This window comes from Rhincodon typus, chromosome 6 (genome assembly GCF_021869965.1).
Source record: "Rhincodon typus isolate 14 chromosome 6, sRhiTyp1.1, whole genome shotgun sequence".
NCBI classification, from domain to species: domain Eukaryota; kingdom Metazoa; phylum Chordata; class Chondrichthyes; order Orectolobiformes; family Rhincodontidae; genus Rhincodon; species Rhincodon typus.
The window spans coordinates 96,446,262-96,464,881 of NC_063337.1; positions in this window are offsets into that span (position 1 = coordinate 96,446,262).

An 18,620-nucleotide genomic window follows, 5' to 3' on the forward strand; every position below is an offset into this window, starting at 1 on the left:
TTATTTAAATGGTGATATATGAGAAGTGTATGTAAAAAGAGTTCTGGGTGTCTTTGCATCAAGTCAATAAAAGTAGACAGGCAGGTGCAGCAAGCAATGAGAAAGGCCAACTAGAGAAGGCAATTTTGGCTTTGGTGGTGTGTAATGAGGCAGACTTGATTAGGGAATTTAAGATGAAGGAAACCCGAGTGGACAGTGATCATAATAGAATTCACTCTGCAGTTTGAGAGAGAGAAGCTAGAATCAGATGTAACTGTATTACAATTGAGAAAAGGTAATGACAAAGACATGAAGGAAGAGCTGACCAGAGTTGATTGAATGAGACCCTCGCAGGGAAGATGGTGGATCAGCAATGGCAGGAATTTCTGGGAGTAATTCAGGAGACACATCAGAAATTCAGCCCCAGGAAGAGGAAACATGGTAAGGGGGAGAAAAGGGCAGCCATGGCTGACAAGGGGAGTCAGGGACAGCATTAAAGTAAAAGATAAAACATACAATGTGGTGAAGGTTAGTGGAAAGGCAAAGGATTGAGAAGCCTTTAAAAACCAGCAGAGGACAAATAAAAAAGCAGTAAGTGGGGTAGAATATGAAAAATGAGGGTAGAAAAAGCTGGTAATATAAAAGAAAATTGCAAGAGACTTTTTAGATATAGATAATGTAAGAGAGAAGCAAGATTGGACATTGGACCATTAGAAAATGAGGCTGGAGATGTAGTAATGGGGAACAAAGAAATGGCAGAGAAACGGAATAGGTACTTGGCATCAGTCTTCACATTGGAAGATACCAATAGCCTCCAAGAACTCCAAGAGAGTCAGGAGGCAGAGGTAAGTGTAGCCATCACGAAGGAGAAAGTGCTGGGGAAGCTGAAAGGTCTGAAGGTGGATATATTACCCAAATCAGAAGGATTCCACCCCAGGGTTCTGAAGGAGATAGCTGAGAAGATTGTGAAGGTATTGATGGTGATCTTTTAGGCATTACTGGAGTCAGGGAGCATCCTAGAGAACTGGAAAATAGCTCATGTAACACCCCTGTTAAGAATGGAGGGAGGCAGAAGACAGGAAATTAAACCAGTTAGTCTGACTTCAGTAATTGGTAAGATTTTAGAGTTTATTATTAAGGATGAGGTTGTGGAGTACTTGGAAGTGCATGGTAGAATAGGGCTGAGTCAGTACAGCTTCATCAAGGGGAGGTCATGCCTACCAAGTATGTTAGAATTCTTTGAGCAGGTAATCAGCAACTTAGACAAAGGAGTGCCAGTGGATGTGATTGATTTGGATTTCCAGAAGGCCTTTGACAAGGTGTTGCATAGGAGATTGCTAAATAAGATAAGAACCCAATATGTTAGGGGCAAGGCACCGGAATGGACAGGGCACATGCTGACTGGCAGAAGGCAGAGATTGGGAATAAAGGGATCTTTTTCAGAATGGCAACCGGTGAATAGTGAAGTTCCACAGGAGTCAGTGCTGTGACAACAACCATTCACATTTATATATTAACGATCTGGATGAAGGAACCGAGGGCATTGTTGCTAAGTTTGCAGACGACACAAAAATGGGTGGAGGGAAAGGTAGTGTTGAAGAGTCTGGGAGGCTGCGGGAGGACTTGCACAGGCTCATGCAATTTCCTCAGGTTGAGCTCTCACACAGCTTAGAGTGGCAGGCAGGCTGGAGGAAAGGGCCTAGCCACCTCTGCAATGTCCTGAGAGTAGACTTTTGGGGGGGGCTTATACGTGGTTCCTCCTCTAGCTGGGTGCCTACTGGCACTGCCCTTCTCCTTGGGACACCTGCAGAGAGGAGAAGTTTCCTTATCCCCTGGTCGTCTTGCCCTTGGTGCTGAGGACCAATGGCTAGAAAGATGGATTGTAGCTCTACATGCACATCTATCAGACACTGTGACGGCTAGAAGACACTCCCATGCCAAAGGCAGCTTGGTACAAACAGTGTTGGTGGAGTCCTGTGAGCTTAGTGTCAGTTTGCCCAGTGTCAATGAATCCCTGATTGCCAACACCATGGGGCCCTCTCCTGCTGGGACTGACCAGGGTGTCTGGTTTCTAACAGTGCTTGGAGTGTCAAAATGACCTGGGGCTTTCCTTCCTCGACCAGATGCAGAAATATGGTAGTGATATGCTTACCAGAACATGCTACTGATTTTAGTCTACCTGAAATACCCACCGAGGGGCCAGTGTCTGAGCTGGTGATGGTTGCAGGAGACAGCCTTAACAATGCTTTTCTGAGCATCCGTGTTGTCTTCCTCAGAGGTTGGCGGCGGGGATATCTTGTGGGACCCTCCACCGTTCACCACAGAGAGTTTGCACATGCTGCTTGTAGCTGCAAGACATGAAGGAGGGGATGTTGTGACCAAGGGTTAAAAATTATGGCATGTTGAGATTAAATGAGCAAGGCAAAGCAATGGACAATGCTTCCAACTTGTTTGTTGGTGCACTGATGTTTCTGTACCTCCACCGGACCAGTCCTAATCTTCTTCGGTGAGGGCCAAGATGCTTTCCTTATATTGGGTGAGGAACCAGATGTCACCCTTGGGCCTTGATTTCTGAAGAAGGGTCTAGGCCCGAAACGTCAGCCTTCCTGCTCCTCTGATGCTACTTGGCCTGCTGTGTTCATCCAGCTCTACACCTTGTTATCTCAGATTCTCCAGCATCTGCAGCTCCTACTATCTCTTATGAGTAAAGTGAGCCAAGTTAACTGGTACAAGATAAATCATACTGAGCTTGAAATTATTATTAGTAATGTTCCTCTTTCAAAAATAATACACCAGCAGAAAAGTAGCTCAAGATTCACACTGTCACAGAATCCTCAGGAGCCTTATAGTCTGCAGATACGAAATACGCAGCCTTCTGATTCGGGGAATTACACCTGCTTCGTTTCGGGGGATGATGGTATCTGGATAACTGAATGGTATCTTGTTATTACAGGTGATGATTTTGCATGGTAACAGAAATGCTAATATTGTGTCGCGTTAATATAGCCTGCTAAGTAATCCGTCAACCTAGAGAATGTAAACTCAATTTACACTATAAATTTAAAGTCTGTTTAAAAATCTGGAAGTAAGAAAACAAATAAAACAACCATGAAGTTAATGGATTAAGAGACCAAGTGATTCCATAATCACCATATCTGACCGAAAGGTGATTCGAGCCTCAGATAAACATGGATTATACTTACTTGCCATCTGAATTGGTCTTCTCAACCAGTTAGTAATATCAAAATATCATGTACACAATTTCAAGAAGAAAGCCCACCAATGCTTTCTCAAGCAAACTAGAAGTGGTCAAAGATTGTTAGATTTGCTGGAGCCCAAGAATTATGAATAAAAAGAAGATTCTGTTAGAGATGATGTAGTCTTCTGCCTTGGCATTTTTGGAAACTCAAGTTTTGAAATTCAATAAGGGTTGAAAACAAGTACATCATCGCATTGTGGGATTAACCTCTGCCCATTGTTTCTGATTCAGGCAGCATACAAACATCATGCTGTTTGCTCGTTTAAGTGGTTGTGTGATGATGATTGCTGCACTCCTGTGAACACGAGGCAAACTGTTATACAAAAAGCAAAGAATTGCGGGCGCTGGAAATCTGAAACAAAAAGAAATAGCTAGAGAAACTGAACAGGTCAGGCAGCATCTGTGAAAAGAAAGCAGAGTCAATGTTTCGGATCCAGTGACCCTGCAATTGTTAGCTCAGTTGATTGTTTAGCTGGTGAGTGATACCAACAGCATGGGTTCAATTCCTGCACTGGCTGAGGTTACCATGAAGGACCCTCCTTGTCAATGTCTCCCCTTTTCTGAGGTGATGTAACCCTCAGATTAAACCACCACCATCATTTCTCTATAATGATAGAACAGTCTTATCATCCATTAGGATTATGGTGACCCTACATTTAATTCTGCAAAGAATAGTGGCACTTTGGATAATAGGATTGAATCTAAAAAACACTAAAAGAAACAAAGAACACATTAGTGTATGAGAGAATGCTGGCTAGAAATATAAAAACAGTAGGAACGTCTACAGGTGTTTAAAAGGAAAAGAATAAATAAAAATGTGTTGGTCCTCCAGAAAGTGAGTCTGTGGAATTAGTAATAAAAATGGCGGAATGTCGAATGAATTGAACAGATATTTTGCGATTGTCTTCACACCGGAAAAGATGAATAACTTTCCAGAATTAATTCTAAATCAAGAGGTGAACGGGAGGATATGAATTACAATAATTCAGGGTAAAGGTACGTAGAAAATTATTAAAACCACATGTAGACATATCCACAGGGTCCTGATGAACTTCATCAGAAGGTCTTAAAAGAAATGGGTTAGTTTTAACTTTCCAAAGTTTTCTAGGTTCTGTAAAAGTCCCACCAGATTGGAAAGTAGTGAATACAACTCCTTTATTTGAGAGCTGGAGGTGTGCCAGTCAGCTTAACACCTCTCATGCTGGAATGCATTAGCAAGGAGATTATAGCAGGATACTTTAAAACAAAATCAATGCAATCAGGCAGAGTCAGTATGGTGTGTAAAAGGGAAATCATGTTTCAATTATTTATTCCTGTTCTTTTGGTGAAGTAACAATCAGGGTGAATTTAGGGGAACCCATAATTACAATGTACTTGGATTTCCAGAAGGCATTCAACATGATGTCACATCAAAGGTTACGACACAGCTAAAGCTTGTGCTGTAGAGGGTAATGTATTAGCATGGACAGTGGAATGATTGACTAACAGAAAGCAAATAGTGGACATAAATGGGTTATTTGTGGCTTGGCAAGCTGCAACCTCTGGAACATCACAAGCATCAATGCTGGTTCTTTAACTATTTACAAACTGTATCAATGACTTGATGAATGTACTGAATATATGGTTGCTAAGTTTGCTGATGACATAAAGGTAGGAGTCTAAGCTGCGAAGAAGACATAAAGAATCCGTAAAGGCATATGGATAGGTTAAGCGATTGATCAAAAATTTGGCAGATAGACTCTAATTTGGGAAATGTGAACCTATCTGCTTCGGCAGGAAGATTATAATCAATTTATTTAAATGGAGGAAGATTGCGGAATATTTGGGTACAGATGGAGCGAGGTGACCCCTACTTGAATCAGAAAATGTTAGTGTATAGGAAGGCAAATAAAATATTTATTGCAAGGGAAATAAAAAAATAAAAGTAAGGAGGTTTCGCCACAGTCATATTGGGCATCGATAACACTATGTCTGCTGAGCTGTGTATAGTTTTGGTCTCCTTATTTAGGGAAGAACATAAATGCATTAGAAGCAGTTCTGTAAAGTTAAATTGACTGATTTCTTATATAAAGGGCCAATCTTCTGAAGCAAGATTACATCCTTTGGAGATTAGAAGAATCAGAGATGATCTTATGCATGATCTTGAAGAGATTTGATAGGGTGGATGCTGAACAGATGCTTTGCCTTGTGAAAGATACAAGATCTAGTAGATGCTGCTTAAAAGTGAGATGTCTCCCATTTAAAGGGATATGAAGAAAATATATTTGTGTCTTGGAGGGTTCTGGGTCTATAGTATGCTCTTCCCCTGACAGCGGTGGAGTCAGGGCCATTGAACATCCTAAAGACAGATATAATTAGGTGCTTGACTAAGAAGGAAGCCAAAGGATGTTGACAGTGGAGAAAGTGGGGTTAAAGCCACAATCAGACCAACAATGGATTTATTAAATGACAGTGGGGGTGTCAGGGGCGCTGATTAGCCTACTCCTGTTCCAAATTTGTATGTTTGTAGATTAACTCCAACTTTCAACATTTAAAATGAACTTGGATTTTTGCTGGAGCGGGTCGTGGAACTGGTCTCAGAAGTGAGCATGCGGTCAGTTATAGCACAACATTGCAGAGTGGGATCTAAGGTTTCCTTATACCTGTGATTTGCAGCCACTAAACTTAATGCATGGAAATTCAGAGCTTCCTTCAGTGCTCATATTAGGAGAATCAGTTCTAATAGTATATATCAAATCTAGCTTTGGGGCGTTTAAAACACCAAAAACCATGAAAGATGTTGCTCTCGCTGCTAACGGATTTCTTTGTTTTACAGATATCCGAAACTCATACCATTTTGTTCGCACTTGAATAATGACAATCGTATCAGTTGGTTTGTTTGCTGTGCTACTTTACAAGATATATAATTCTCTAAATGTAAGTACATCAAGCTGTAAAAGTAAAATGTTATTGCTCATGGTCAGTTGATAAGATTTTTATGCTTTGGATCAGACATAGAAATGGTGAGCTGAATGTGCTATGGTTTGGGGATGAAAATCCAGAAAACAACTTCCTGGTCACATCATCTGACCCACTGCCTCCATATCACATCAGGACAGGCAGCTGTTTACGAACTGGATTTCCATTCCAAATGTTTAAAAAAACACAGCCAAATTGATCTTAACTATGCAAACCATCCAGGTGCTACAACCAGTTAACAATGCACCTTGCAAACTCCTGAGCTGCAGCTGAGCACAACAGTTTCCGCTGATTACCATTATTCATCTGTAAGTGTTATTGCAGCTTCTGGACATGAGCAATGTGCAGTTAAATGCAAATATCCAAACTGTTCATTCTTGTTGTACAAGCCCATGATTAGTTTTGTGAAAATGGCACCGTTTTGCCTCAATATCGATATGTACTGAATACCAGTGGTGGTGTTGGTGGTCAACTTGTTCATCAGTGGCATTCCTGTGGGCCAATGGGCTCTTAAATTGGCAATTAATTCCAATTAAGGACCTTATCCCACCACTCTTGATCATTTACTTAGAGACAGGAGAGGCCCTGCACCAAGCAGCCAACCTATTACATTTCCATACACAAGCTGTTGGTGGACAGGGAAGGAGATGGATGGTACCCCATCAGAGACAAGGTTTGTTACTCCCACAATTTACCTTCTTTGACACTGCGTTTTCAAATCCTTTACTCCTTTCACATGACCCTGCCACAATGCCATTAGTGAGACTCCCAAACACTTATACCTGAATCCAAATCCAGCATTACCCAACTCAGACCCCAAAATGCTTCCGATTGGCTGTCAGCCCTCTGTCTCTGAAGGGTAGAAACCCAGTCTCCATCTTATTGTCAGCCAATCAGTATTAAATGGCTGCAAGGCAGCTGGGATTCCCTTTGGTGAACTCCTTAAATCTACATTATAGCTGGTGTTGTGGGGATAGATCTGCTGCACCAGCCATTAAACTCAAAAAGTAACCTATTCAAGCACCTTTTTTAAAGTGGAAACTGTACAGGAATGGGCAATCTATCTGTTGGCATGAGAAATGTCATTCATAAATATTTTAGTGAGGTTGCATGACTTAGATTTATCTTTCTACCAGCTTTAGGATTAGATGTTTAGCTTTCCCAGGCATGTGAAGAAGTGAAGGCTAAAGGAAGGCAAGGATGATCAGCCTTGGGTGTGGGTGACTGAGTGGAGATTTCATGCTCCCCTCTTGTCTGCCTGGGTTTCTGCTAGGTGCTCTGGTTTCCTCCCATAGTCCAATGTTATACAAGTTAGGTGGATTGGCCATACTAAATTGCCCATGGTGTCCAGGGATGTACAGGCTAGGTGGGTTAGCTGTGGTAAATGCAGAGTTATGTGTATAGGATGGGGGCCTGGCTTTGGATGGGATGCTCTTCAGAAGGTTGGTGAAGACTCTCTGGGCTGAATGGCCTCTTTCTGCACTGTAGGGGTTCTATGATTGCATGGAAGATGTAACTGCTTTTCCAGCACTGTTTGTGGGGCAGGGCGTGCATGACTAATACCCCCATCTCATCAAGGTATCTTAGTTCCAATACCAGCCAAGCTGACTGTTCCAGATTGAGACCAGGTCCCGATCCTGAAACCCATTGGCCAAGTCAACTTCAACAATTTCCTGCAACCATCAACCTCCCAATTCTGAAACTGGTTTCTCTCTGAAACCCTGTATTCCTCTCCAATAATTCTTTATACCACATTATTCCCACACTACCTCAGATATCCACTCCTTGTGACATCTATCCCCAGAGTAGAACTTGAGCTATAGCCTGTGCTGGAGTATTCTCCATTCAGCAGGGGTTAAAGCTCTTCAGCGTCTGGGAGGGAAGCTTGTTAATAAAAACATTGTCTCTGGAGTTTGATATCTTGAACAAAACATTTTCTTGCCTTTACTTGAGAATTCCTCTCTATTAAGTATAAAGGCTGAGAAGTCTATAGAGGGAAATGTAAATTGTAATAATTGATTCTATAAAAAGTATTAATTCCATATTGCTATATTTCCAAATGGGAAGCAAAATAAAAGGAGGGTAAAAATTGAATTAAGAATGATATTTAAAAAAGGTTAAAAATTTAAACTAAAATGTCAAACAATGATTACAGCCTGTTGCAATGAGGTTTTTATTTCTACAAGTAAATTTTCAGTGCCAGAAGTGTTTGGTTGTAATTAACACTTTTAAGTAGTTACTTTCATTTGAATGTTAAATCCTATATTTTATTCAGGCATGTTTCTGAACATATCTAAAGGCTAAATATCACAACTTATACTTTTAATGTGTTTCAATGTCAACTTTCTTAGTGAGGTGTTGTTATAGCAAACTTGACAAAGCTGAGCAGTTTATACAGCAACTCCTTCCTTTCTGCAGTTAACAGCATAGGTATAGATTCAGAAGTCATTTTGGAGAATTGCTGCTCCCACAGATTCAGAAAGATCATGTGATTGAATGACTGGGGATACTTGCTACTGATCAATTTCAATTCAGTGAAAATCTGCTGGGTACTATAATGAGATATTAATTTAGTCAAGTGTTTCTATCTAGGTGAGGATTGAAAATTGCCTCCTGTTTTAAGGATGAATGATATGACATCAATGGATGTTTGATCACAAATTTGGTTTCTTTTCCCCTGGGATTTCAGTGCTGTACCAGAATGAAGACCAATTCAATCCCACCTTAGATCCCCTCATCTCCACAAGAGGAATTGATGTAATCAGCACACAAAACTGCAAGAGAGCTGAGGTAAAAGACAGAAGACTTGGAAGACTTTAATATTCTACAAGACAAAACTGAATAAATGCAATTTGAGTATCGGCTACAACGTGGCTGACAATTTACACAGGAAATGTGAGCTGGGATGAGAAAACAGCTTACACGTTATAAATGTCTCAATAGGTCTTCAACACCATTGAGAATTGTGGCCAACAGACATCCGGTGCCATGAGACTGTCAATCAAAAAACATACCTTTAATGTCCTGTTTCAGGGTTTCTAACTACTTTCCATACCAAAAACTCTTGCCCTATTTTTATTAAAATAGTATCATGATACTTAGCAAAGTGTGAAATTCTTTACAACGATGTAATATGAAGGTGTAGTGATTGGAACAATGTCAGCCAGGTGAATGTTATTGAATATGATTTCCCTGACTGGGGCTGTTACCTGGTCTAATCAGGGAGCCCTGGCTGACAGATATAAACAGGGGTGTCAGAGGTTCTTTTCACTCTGGGAGCCTGCTCTGTGCTGGCTGTACTGTGCATGTATAAATGAGGAGTGACATGGTGATGGGATATCAGCCTTTGTGGAGTTATTTCAGACAGGAGGGCATTTTATTAAAGATTAAATTGTTTCAGACAATTAATGTTTACTGAGTGCTGTAACAATAAAGCCTTACATATTAGGGATTGTCATAACTTGTAATGTCCATAACTGAAGATGACTAAAAGTGGATAAACTGATAGCCTTCTTGAAATCCTAGAGAGTGAAAGGCTAACTTGTTGTTTCACTTGGGGGATGAAAGAATAGAGAAAGTCTCGTGGGATAGGCAAAGAAATCTAAGAACATTGAAAACTAATGTGAGAGTTGACCAAGCCACAAAGCTATTCAGGCTCACCGGTTGTATTTAGTTCACTGAGGCAGAGTCTTATTTTGTTATTTTAGTACTGAAAGGATGTTTGTCAAGTTAAAGTGAGATGAGATTCATTTTGAAGGTGCAAGACACGTAATGTTGATGTCACTGGCCTAGTAATCCAGATGTCCAGAATATTACTCCAGAATAAACATAAGTTCAAGTCCTCTCATTGTAGCTGGTGGAATTTAACTTCAATCAATTAAAAAATCTGGAATCGAATATCGACTGTAGTAATGGTGACCATAAAATGATCATCAGTCATCCTAAAAAATTGGTCTGTTTCACTAAAGTACTTTAGGCAAAGAAATTTGCAGTTCTTAACTTATTTGGCCAACATTTGACACTGCACCCACAGCAATATGGCCTTTTGAACTGGCCCAGCAAATCTCTCAAGGTTGTGGTGGAGCTACTATTGCATACCTTGGAACCTGAGAGTTAAACTGTCTGGAGATTGGCTCCTGCCAGGGTCACACACGATGGGAAGGTCAAGGGGGAAGGATCCAGACAAAGCACGATCCATGAAAACCTCACTGGTGGAGCAGGTGGAGGAAGATAGCTGAACTTAAATTAGAGCATCACAACAGCTGCGGAGGCGAATGAAGACTGCAGGAGGGAAGGGCCGCCAGTTGTCTTGGTCTCTGCGCCACTGGGCTTTGGTCTCCTATCTGCCAAGGTCCATGTGGTGGCTGTCTGTTCACCAGCCTCCCCACATTAAAAGATGTCACACACAGGCATCCTCCCAAGAGGTAGCTGCTCTACTTGCATCCCGGACAATAATCCTATGGTGATCAGCTAGTGGCAGAGGGGGCAGGAAAGTGATATCTGGAAGCTCCAAGTCACAAACTGACACATTAGGCGGTGGGTGTCAGATCCAGTTGCCTTGCTCCTGGACGAGGCAGATTGAGCATTTCAGCAGCTGCACCCACGACTGAGCAACCCTGTTTGAGATCCGCTCTGCTTACCTCCCCCTACCCTCCATAGGGGAGGGGGCTGAAAAAGGTGCTTCCTAAAAGAAAAGGTGTTCCAAACTCGTGACTGGGTTACCACATCCAGAGGGATCACCCAAATGAGGTCAGAAATGAAGAATAATAAACTTTGGAGCCTGGAATATAAGAACTCGATGGACCCTACTAACAGTGACTGACCCTGAAAGAAAAACTACAATCATAGCCAGAGAGCTGAAGAGATGTTAGATCAACCTTCTGTGACTGGCAGAATGACATCACCTGCAAGGCCAAAAGAAGAGCCTATGCCAAAGCTAGAGCCAATGTCCCAAGGAGAGTAAGGAAACTCAAAAACAAATAGTGCAGTGATAAGGCCTTGGAAATCCAGCAGCTGGCAGATGCCAGTGACGCAAGGGGTTTCTTCAGCACCATCAAAGCACTACACAGTCCAAGCTACCATGGTCTAAACTTCCTGCACCCTAAAGATGGACAAAAACTGCTCAAGGACAACAAGCAAATAAACACTCGCTAGAGAGACCATTTCCAAGAACGCAACTGTGATACCAATGTTAACTTGGAAATCATTAACCAAATCCCCCAGAGATCCATGCAAGGTAACATGGGAGAACCTCACAGTGTGAATTAAGTACAAGATGCCAAAAGGAGCCTAAGAAACAACAAGACTGCTGAGCCTGACGGGAATTCCTGCAGAGATGTCGAAGATGGTGGATAACTTGTCAATACGGTAAATGATTTGAATTCCCTTGGGCTGGTTTTGGTAGACTGGCTATGCTAAATTGCCCATAGTGTCCAGGGATGTGTAGGCTGGGTGGATTAGCCATTGGACATTCAGGGTTACATAGGATACACTGCAGATCTTCCACAGAGTGAGCTGCGGGTGGGGGTGCATAAGTCTGGGTGGGATGCTCTTCAGAGAGTTGGTGTGGACTTGTTGGACTGAATGGCCTGTTTTCACACTGTAGGGATTCTAAGAAATCCTAATGGAGGATGGCCCACAGCTCAATGAACACATACGTGCTTTGCTCTTAAAGATTTGGCTCAAAGAAAAACTCCCCTCGGAGCTCAGGGATGCTCTGATTGTGACCATATTCAAAAAGGGTGACAAGGCTGACTATGGGAATTACAAAGATATCTCCCTTCTGTCAACCACAGGCAAAGTACTTGCATGTTTCTTTGCCAATAGATTTCTGCCGTTATCTGAGGTAATACTCCTTGAATTGGAGTGCGGCTTTTGCCCATCCAGAGGAACAGTAGACGTGATCTTCACAGTGTGACAATTACAAGAAAAATGTCAGGAACAGAAAGAATTGCTTTACGTGGCCATCATTGAACCTACTAAGGCTTTTGACACAGTCACCTGCCAGGCTCTCTGGCAGGTTCCGTCATAATGCAGCTGCTGTGATCAGTTCAGCAGGGTGCTGAGGGTGTTGCGTGATGACATGTCTGTGGCAGTGCTTAGCAACAGTGGATTGGAGTCTGAGCCTTTCACCATGGGCACAGCGTGTCAAGCAGGGCTTCATCATCACACCCACCCTTTTTGCCATCTCCGTTGCTGCCATCCTCCTTCTCACTGGCCAAAACCAGCCCAAGGGAATTCAAATCATTTACCATATTGACAAGTTCTCCACCACCTCCATCTTGGAACTTCATTATGCAGACGACAACGCTATCGCAGCTCACTCTGTGGAAGATCTGCAGTGCATCTTGGAGAGCTTTGCCAAGGCTTATAAGCTCCTAGGCCTTACCCTGAACTTAATAAGGACTCTACTACTCCATCAACCACCACCCAACAGCCCCTCCACCCCTCCTACAACAAAGGTTAACAACCATCACCTTGAAAATGTTGATCACTTCTCATACCTCTGCAGCCTTCTCTTCTCCAAGGCCAACATCGATGCAGAAATACAACACTGTCTGAGCTGTGCCAGTGAAACCTATGCCCGCTGCAAAAGAAGAGTGTTTGAAGTCCATGACCAACAGGTGCAGACTAAACTTCTGGTCTACAAAGCCGTTGTCCTTTCCACACTATATGGAGCTGAAATGTGGATTACCTGATCACCTGGGAACACAAGCGCATTAACATTAGCATCTTGAAGGAGGTCAACACAGCCAGTATCACCACCACCATAATTCAACAGTAACTCCGATGGACTGCCCATTGCCCAACTCACGGCTCTCAAACAGATCATGTACTCCCAGTTGAAGGAAGGTCAGCGTGGCCAAAAGAAACGCTTCAAAGATAATGTTCGGACAGATCTCAAGAAATTCCATATCAGCGTTGACAATTGCGAGGACATGGCTATAGACCAGAATCACTGGGGAAACATCATCCAGCAGGACAGAAGTAACTCAATCGCAAGGACAGTCAGAACATCAAGAAGGCTCACCCACCACCACCTCCAACCACCGTTACCACCCACCAATGCCCACACTGCAATCAAATCTGTGGATACCAGATTGGCCTCTTCAGCTATCTGAAGACCCACAAATAGACGCCCTTATGGGGTATAATCATACTCGACTCGAGTGATCACCATTATTGCTATTATTACCACACTGAAGAAGTGTTGAGAGTTACAGGGGCAGAGCATTCACTTTGGGTGAAAGACCCAAAGTGTTCATCACCAAGGGTGTCTTGGTCACACCACTACTGAATGAGATGGATGAGTTTCCATAAATATATGTAACAGAATCCATCTGTGGCAGATCGTAAAAGAACCTTTTTTAATTAATCCGAAGGACCTGGGGTTGCTGGCTAGCATTTATCATCCAATCCTGATTGCCCTGGAGAAAGTGGTGGTGAGCTGCCTTCTTGAACTGCTGCAGTCCATGAGCTGTAGGTAGATCCACAATGCTGATTGGAAGAGAATTCTAGCATTTTGACCCAGCAACAGTGAAGGAATGGCAACATATTCCCAAATCAAGATGGTGAGTGGTTTGGAGGGGAACTTGTAGGTGGGGGTGTTCTCATGTATCTGCTGCCCTTGTCCTTCTGGATGGAAGTAGTCATTGGTTTGAAACATGCTGTCTGAGGAAATTTGGTGAATTTCTGCAGTGCATCTTGTAGGTAGTACACCCTGCAGCTACTGAGCATCGGTGGTGGAAGGAATGGATGCTTGTGGATGTAGTGCCAATCAAGCGGGTTGCCTTGTCCTGGATGGTGTCAAGTTTCTTGAGTGTTGTTGGGACTGCACTCATCCAGGCAAGTGGGGAGTATTCCAGCGCACTCCTGACTTGTGCCTTGTAGATTTTGGACAGGTTTTGGAGAGTCATGAGGTGAATTACTTGCTGCAGTAATCCTTGCCTCTCACCTGCTCTTGTAGTCACGGTGTTTATGTGGTGAGTCTTGTTAAGTTTCTGGTCAATGATAAGCCCCAGGATCTTGATAGTGGGGAATTCAGTGATGGTAACACCACTGAAAGTCAAGAGACAGTGATTAGATTCAAAAAACAGAAATCGCTGGAAAATCTCAGCAACTTTCCCCCGGTATGAATATTACTTGCTGCGTGCCACCAATGTCAGTCCCCACTCTGTCGGTGCCGTCCCTTTGTCACTGGGTCCACCTCATCGTCACCACCAATGCCGGCTCCAGTCCCTCAACTAGGAGGCCTTGGCTCTAGTGACGATGCCTGGAGACCCACATGGGGCGTACCACACTGCTGCCACTTCAGCTGCCGCTCACATATGCCTGGAGTGTCTGGTTCCACTGCCAGGTTAGGTCGCTGCCACCTCACCGCTCCGGCTGCCCTCCTCCGTGATGCCGGCTCTGCCACCAACAGGAACAAAGTGAAGAAAAAGAATAAGAAAGAAGACATAAAAGAGTAAGGAGAGAAGGGAGGAAGCAGCTGGCCTGGAGTAGCGGGGCTCACGTTTGAATGCTGCCTAACTTGAAAAGAGATTTAACCACTGGGAGGTGAGCAATTTCAACCCAATCCATGGTGAAGTGGCTTTGAGATAGTTTCAAGGCTTTAAACAAATGGAGACAAAGTTTTTAAATGAAGTTTGATGAACCATGGTGTTTCTGATGTCTCAGTGGAGTTTCCGAGGAAGCTGTGGGATTTGTCTTGATCACATCTGCTACTTGACACACTCTGGGATGATTGACCACAGATTATCTGTTAACCCATATTTACGTCACATTAAATAAAAAAACAGAAAGAACTGCGGATGCCGTAAATCAGGAACAAAAACAGAAGTTGCTGGAAAAGCTCAGCAGGTCTGGCAGCATCTGTGAAGAAAAAAAGTCAAAGTTAAAAAAATCAGAGTTCAGTTCTGAGGAAGGGTCACCAGACCCAAAATGTTAACTCTGATTTTTTTTCTTCACAGATGCTGCCAGACCTGCTGAGCTTTTCCAGCAACTTTGTTTTTGTTTACTTCATGTTAACTCGGGAAGTTGCATATTGTCGATTGTTTTACTCTTCAAACTGTAACTGTAACATTTATTTTGTTTGTTGAAGCCATGGAATCTCATGGCTTTTTTCTCCAAGTCTAGGTGTTGAGCAGTTTGAACAGGAATAGGCAGGTGTTCCCTTATATCTTCTGCCCTTGTCCTTCTGCATGGAAGTGATTGTGGGCTTAGAAAGACCTTCAGGATTGTTCTGAAGGGTTACTAGAGTCAAAATATTAACTCTGTTTTCTCTCTACAGCTGCTGTTTGATCTGCCAAACTTCTCGAGCAAGTTCTGTTTTTGTGTGTTCACCATAAAGACTCTGAATTTCTGGAAGTCGCAGAAAGTTTTCGAGTTTGTTAACAGTTGTGCTGTAAGCTATCCACTTACTTACAACATGGAAGAAATTTGGTATTTCAAGGAGATCATTAACATTTCCAAGCGTTACATGAAATCCAAAAAATAGGAACTGCATGGAAGTTATAAAACAGACATACTTTGTTCTACCAGCATGGAGTCATCAGTAATTGTGTGCTAGAGACTAAGCGAGAAAGAATAGTCTCTACCTGAGAGGGAGATGTAATTAACTTGCAGTGTAGAATGTATTATGATATAAATAGGGACATTTTCAAGATATGTACCACAGTGAGTCTGAGTTATTTTTAGATAGAGGAACCCTTCAGAATAGGAACTAGCTGACAAGTTACCCGAAGAAACTTCTAAAGGAGATCCAAAGGTGAAACCAAACCACAAACCATTTTTGCAGCAGTGATAACATCAATTTAACAGTAATTTGCTGCCATCGAAATCCACGGAGTGGAATCAAAATAAGAGTTCTACAGATGTTTCAGAAGACTTAACCTTCATGAGAGGTACATTGAGAAATGGGAGCCATGTCAGCAGTTACTATCTCTTCCACAACCATTTGAGAACTTCAAACCAGAGAGGGCAGACTTGGCAGTTGTGTAGTAGCAATTCCAGAGATATCAAACAGCGTCAAAGAACTGAAATATCAGGTTAGCACCCAGTCAGTGTACACAGTGCAGTCCATTACAGAAAATGTCCTTGTGAGACAAGGGGCAGAAGCGAGCTTTGCAAACTTGGAAACCATTGAATGTTTTTAAAATGTATATTTCAGCCCAAAAGGAAATCTTATAAATAAAAAAAAATTAAGACTGCAAGGCAGAGTTCATAGTCTGAAGTTGTTGAATTCAATATTGTGCCCAGGACTCCTATTTAGATGCAGTTCCATCAACTTGCTCTGGGCTTCACTGGAGTATTGTAGCAGACCTAGGACAGCAATATGAACATGACAGCAAAATGTTGATTAACGTGAGTAGCAATCTGAATGTCAGGATTGTGCTCGCAGACTGTGTGGAGGTGTTCCATAAACCAATCAGTCTGCATTTGGTGTCCCCAGTGTAGTGGACCCTGCAGTATAAGCAGTGAATTCAGTTATGGAATACAAGTAAATAACTGCTTCATCTGGAAGGAGTATTTGGGCCCTGAACAGCGAGCAAAGAGGAGGTTTGGTAAGGTGTCATGGGAAGATGATGAAATGTTTGTGTGCGTTTGAGGAATCAACGAAGGTGTCAGGAAGGTTAAGTCTTCTGATTCTTCATTTGTAGAAATCTTATTATGATTTCACCGTGTGGGTTTCATCGATGGTATCAAATTATTGTTAAATTGGTGTCATCACTGCTGCTACTATGGTTTGTGGTTTGGTTCCAGTTTTGGATCCTCTTTAGACGTTTCTTTTGGGTAACTTGTCAGCTGGTACATATTCTTCTATCTAAAAGTAACTCCATCTCACTGTGGTACATCTCTTGAAAATGTCTTCATTTACATCTTTAATACATCTACACTGCGAGCTAATTACAGCCCCGTCTCTGGGACACAAATGTTGAAGACTCTGCCAGTGGCATAAAGGAGGTCTGTCCCTATGGTTGAATCTCATGTACTGTTTGGAAATGCTTATTAGCTCCTTGAAATGCTGACAGGAGAGTGGAAGGTTTGTTGGTGGCAGAAATGGTACCATTTGGATATGGATGCCTGTCAGATGGAAAAATTCAAAACTGAATGCCCTTGACGAGCAGTGCATCATCAGAAGCAATATTTCCCCATTCCATTGTACTGATTTGCATCAGAATATCATTGGCAATATCATTATGTAACTACCCATGGTACTATTGGCATCAAGCCAGGGAATGAATTCTGTTTAATGAAAAGTGCTGGAGATAACATGAGGAGCAACAGCAGGCATACATAAAAATGATTTATCTGCCAGGTGCTGCTACAACAGAAGATTAATAGCATACCAAACAGCAGAAACCCCATTTGCCAATCCATCAGTTAACTGGCGATCATCAACAAATGATTGTATCAAGCGACAGTGCTAACCTAGTCATTAATGTTCAGTTTGCGTTCTACCAGGATCTCTTTGCTTTTGACCTCAGGACAACATTTGATGGAGTATGGCACCAAGAAACCCTTGTACAATATAATTCATTGGGAATCGGGGTTGGGGGTGAAATTCTGCACTGTCGGGAGTTATACTTAGCAGAATGGAAAATGGTTTTGGTTCTTGAAGATCAATCGTCTCAGTTCCAGGACATTGCTGCAGGAATTCTGAAGGTCCTGAACTCAACTACCTTCAATTGCTTCAACTAATTACCATTCTTCTAATGTCTGGTGTGAAGCTAGAATGTTTGGGAACATTTACACAACGTTTAGTAGGTTTTGTGACTCCTCAAGCACTGTGTTTATGTGCAGCAAGACCTCAAGGGCAATTACAGGTGGACAGTAAATGTATGATAAATAAATAAAAAAAGTACATGCCTGAAAATAGTGCTTTTGGTCATTTCTTACTTATATTTTAAAATATGAAATGTTATCATTTGTTAAGGTAGCAAAAGGACTTTATATCGCTTTTTGAAAATTATATGTCTCCATGGAGATCTTAAGACTACAGAAAAATACTCTTAGGGGATATGTAACTCAACAACATTCCTTTCTAGAACTGATTTCACACCATCAATTTTCTCCTTTCTTCCCAGGTCATATTCTATTCATGGAAGAAAGGATATCTGTCACCTTAGCAAAACAGATGTCCAGAAAATTCCCAGACTACACCGAATGAATGTAATTTCCACTATTTGTGTGACATTAGAACATAGAACATAGAACATTACAGTGCAGTACAGGCCCTTCGGCCCTCGATGTCGCGCCGACCTGTGAAACCAATCTGAAGCCCATCTAACCTAAACTAATTCATTATCATCCATATGTTTATCCAATGACCATTTAAATGCCCTTAAAGTTGGCGAGTCAACTATTTTTGCAGGCAAGGCATTCCACGCCCTTACTACTCTCTGAGTAAAGAACCTACCTCTGA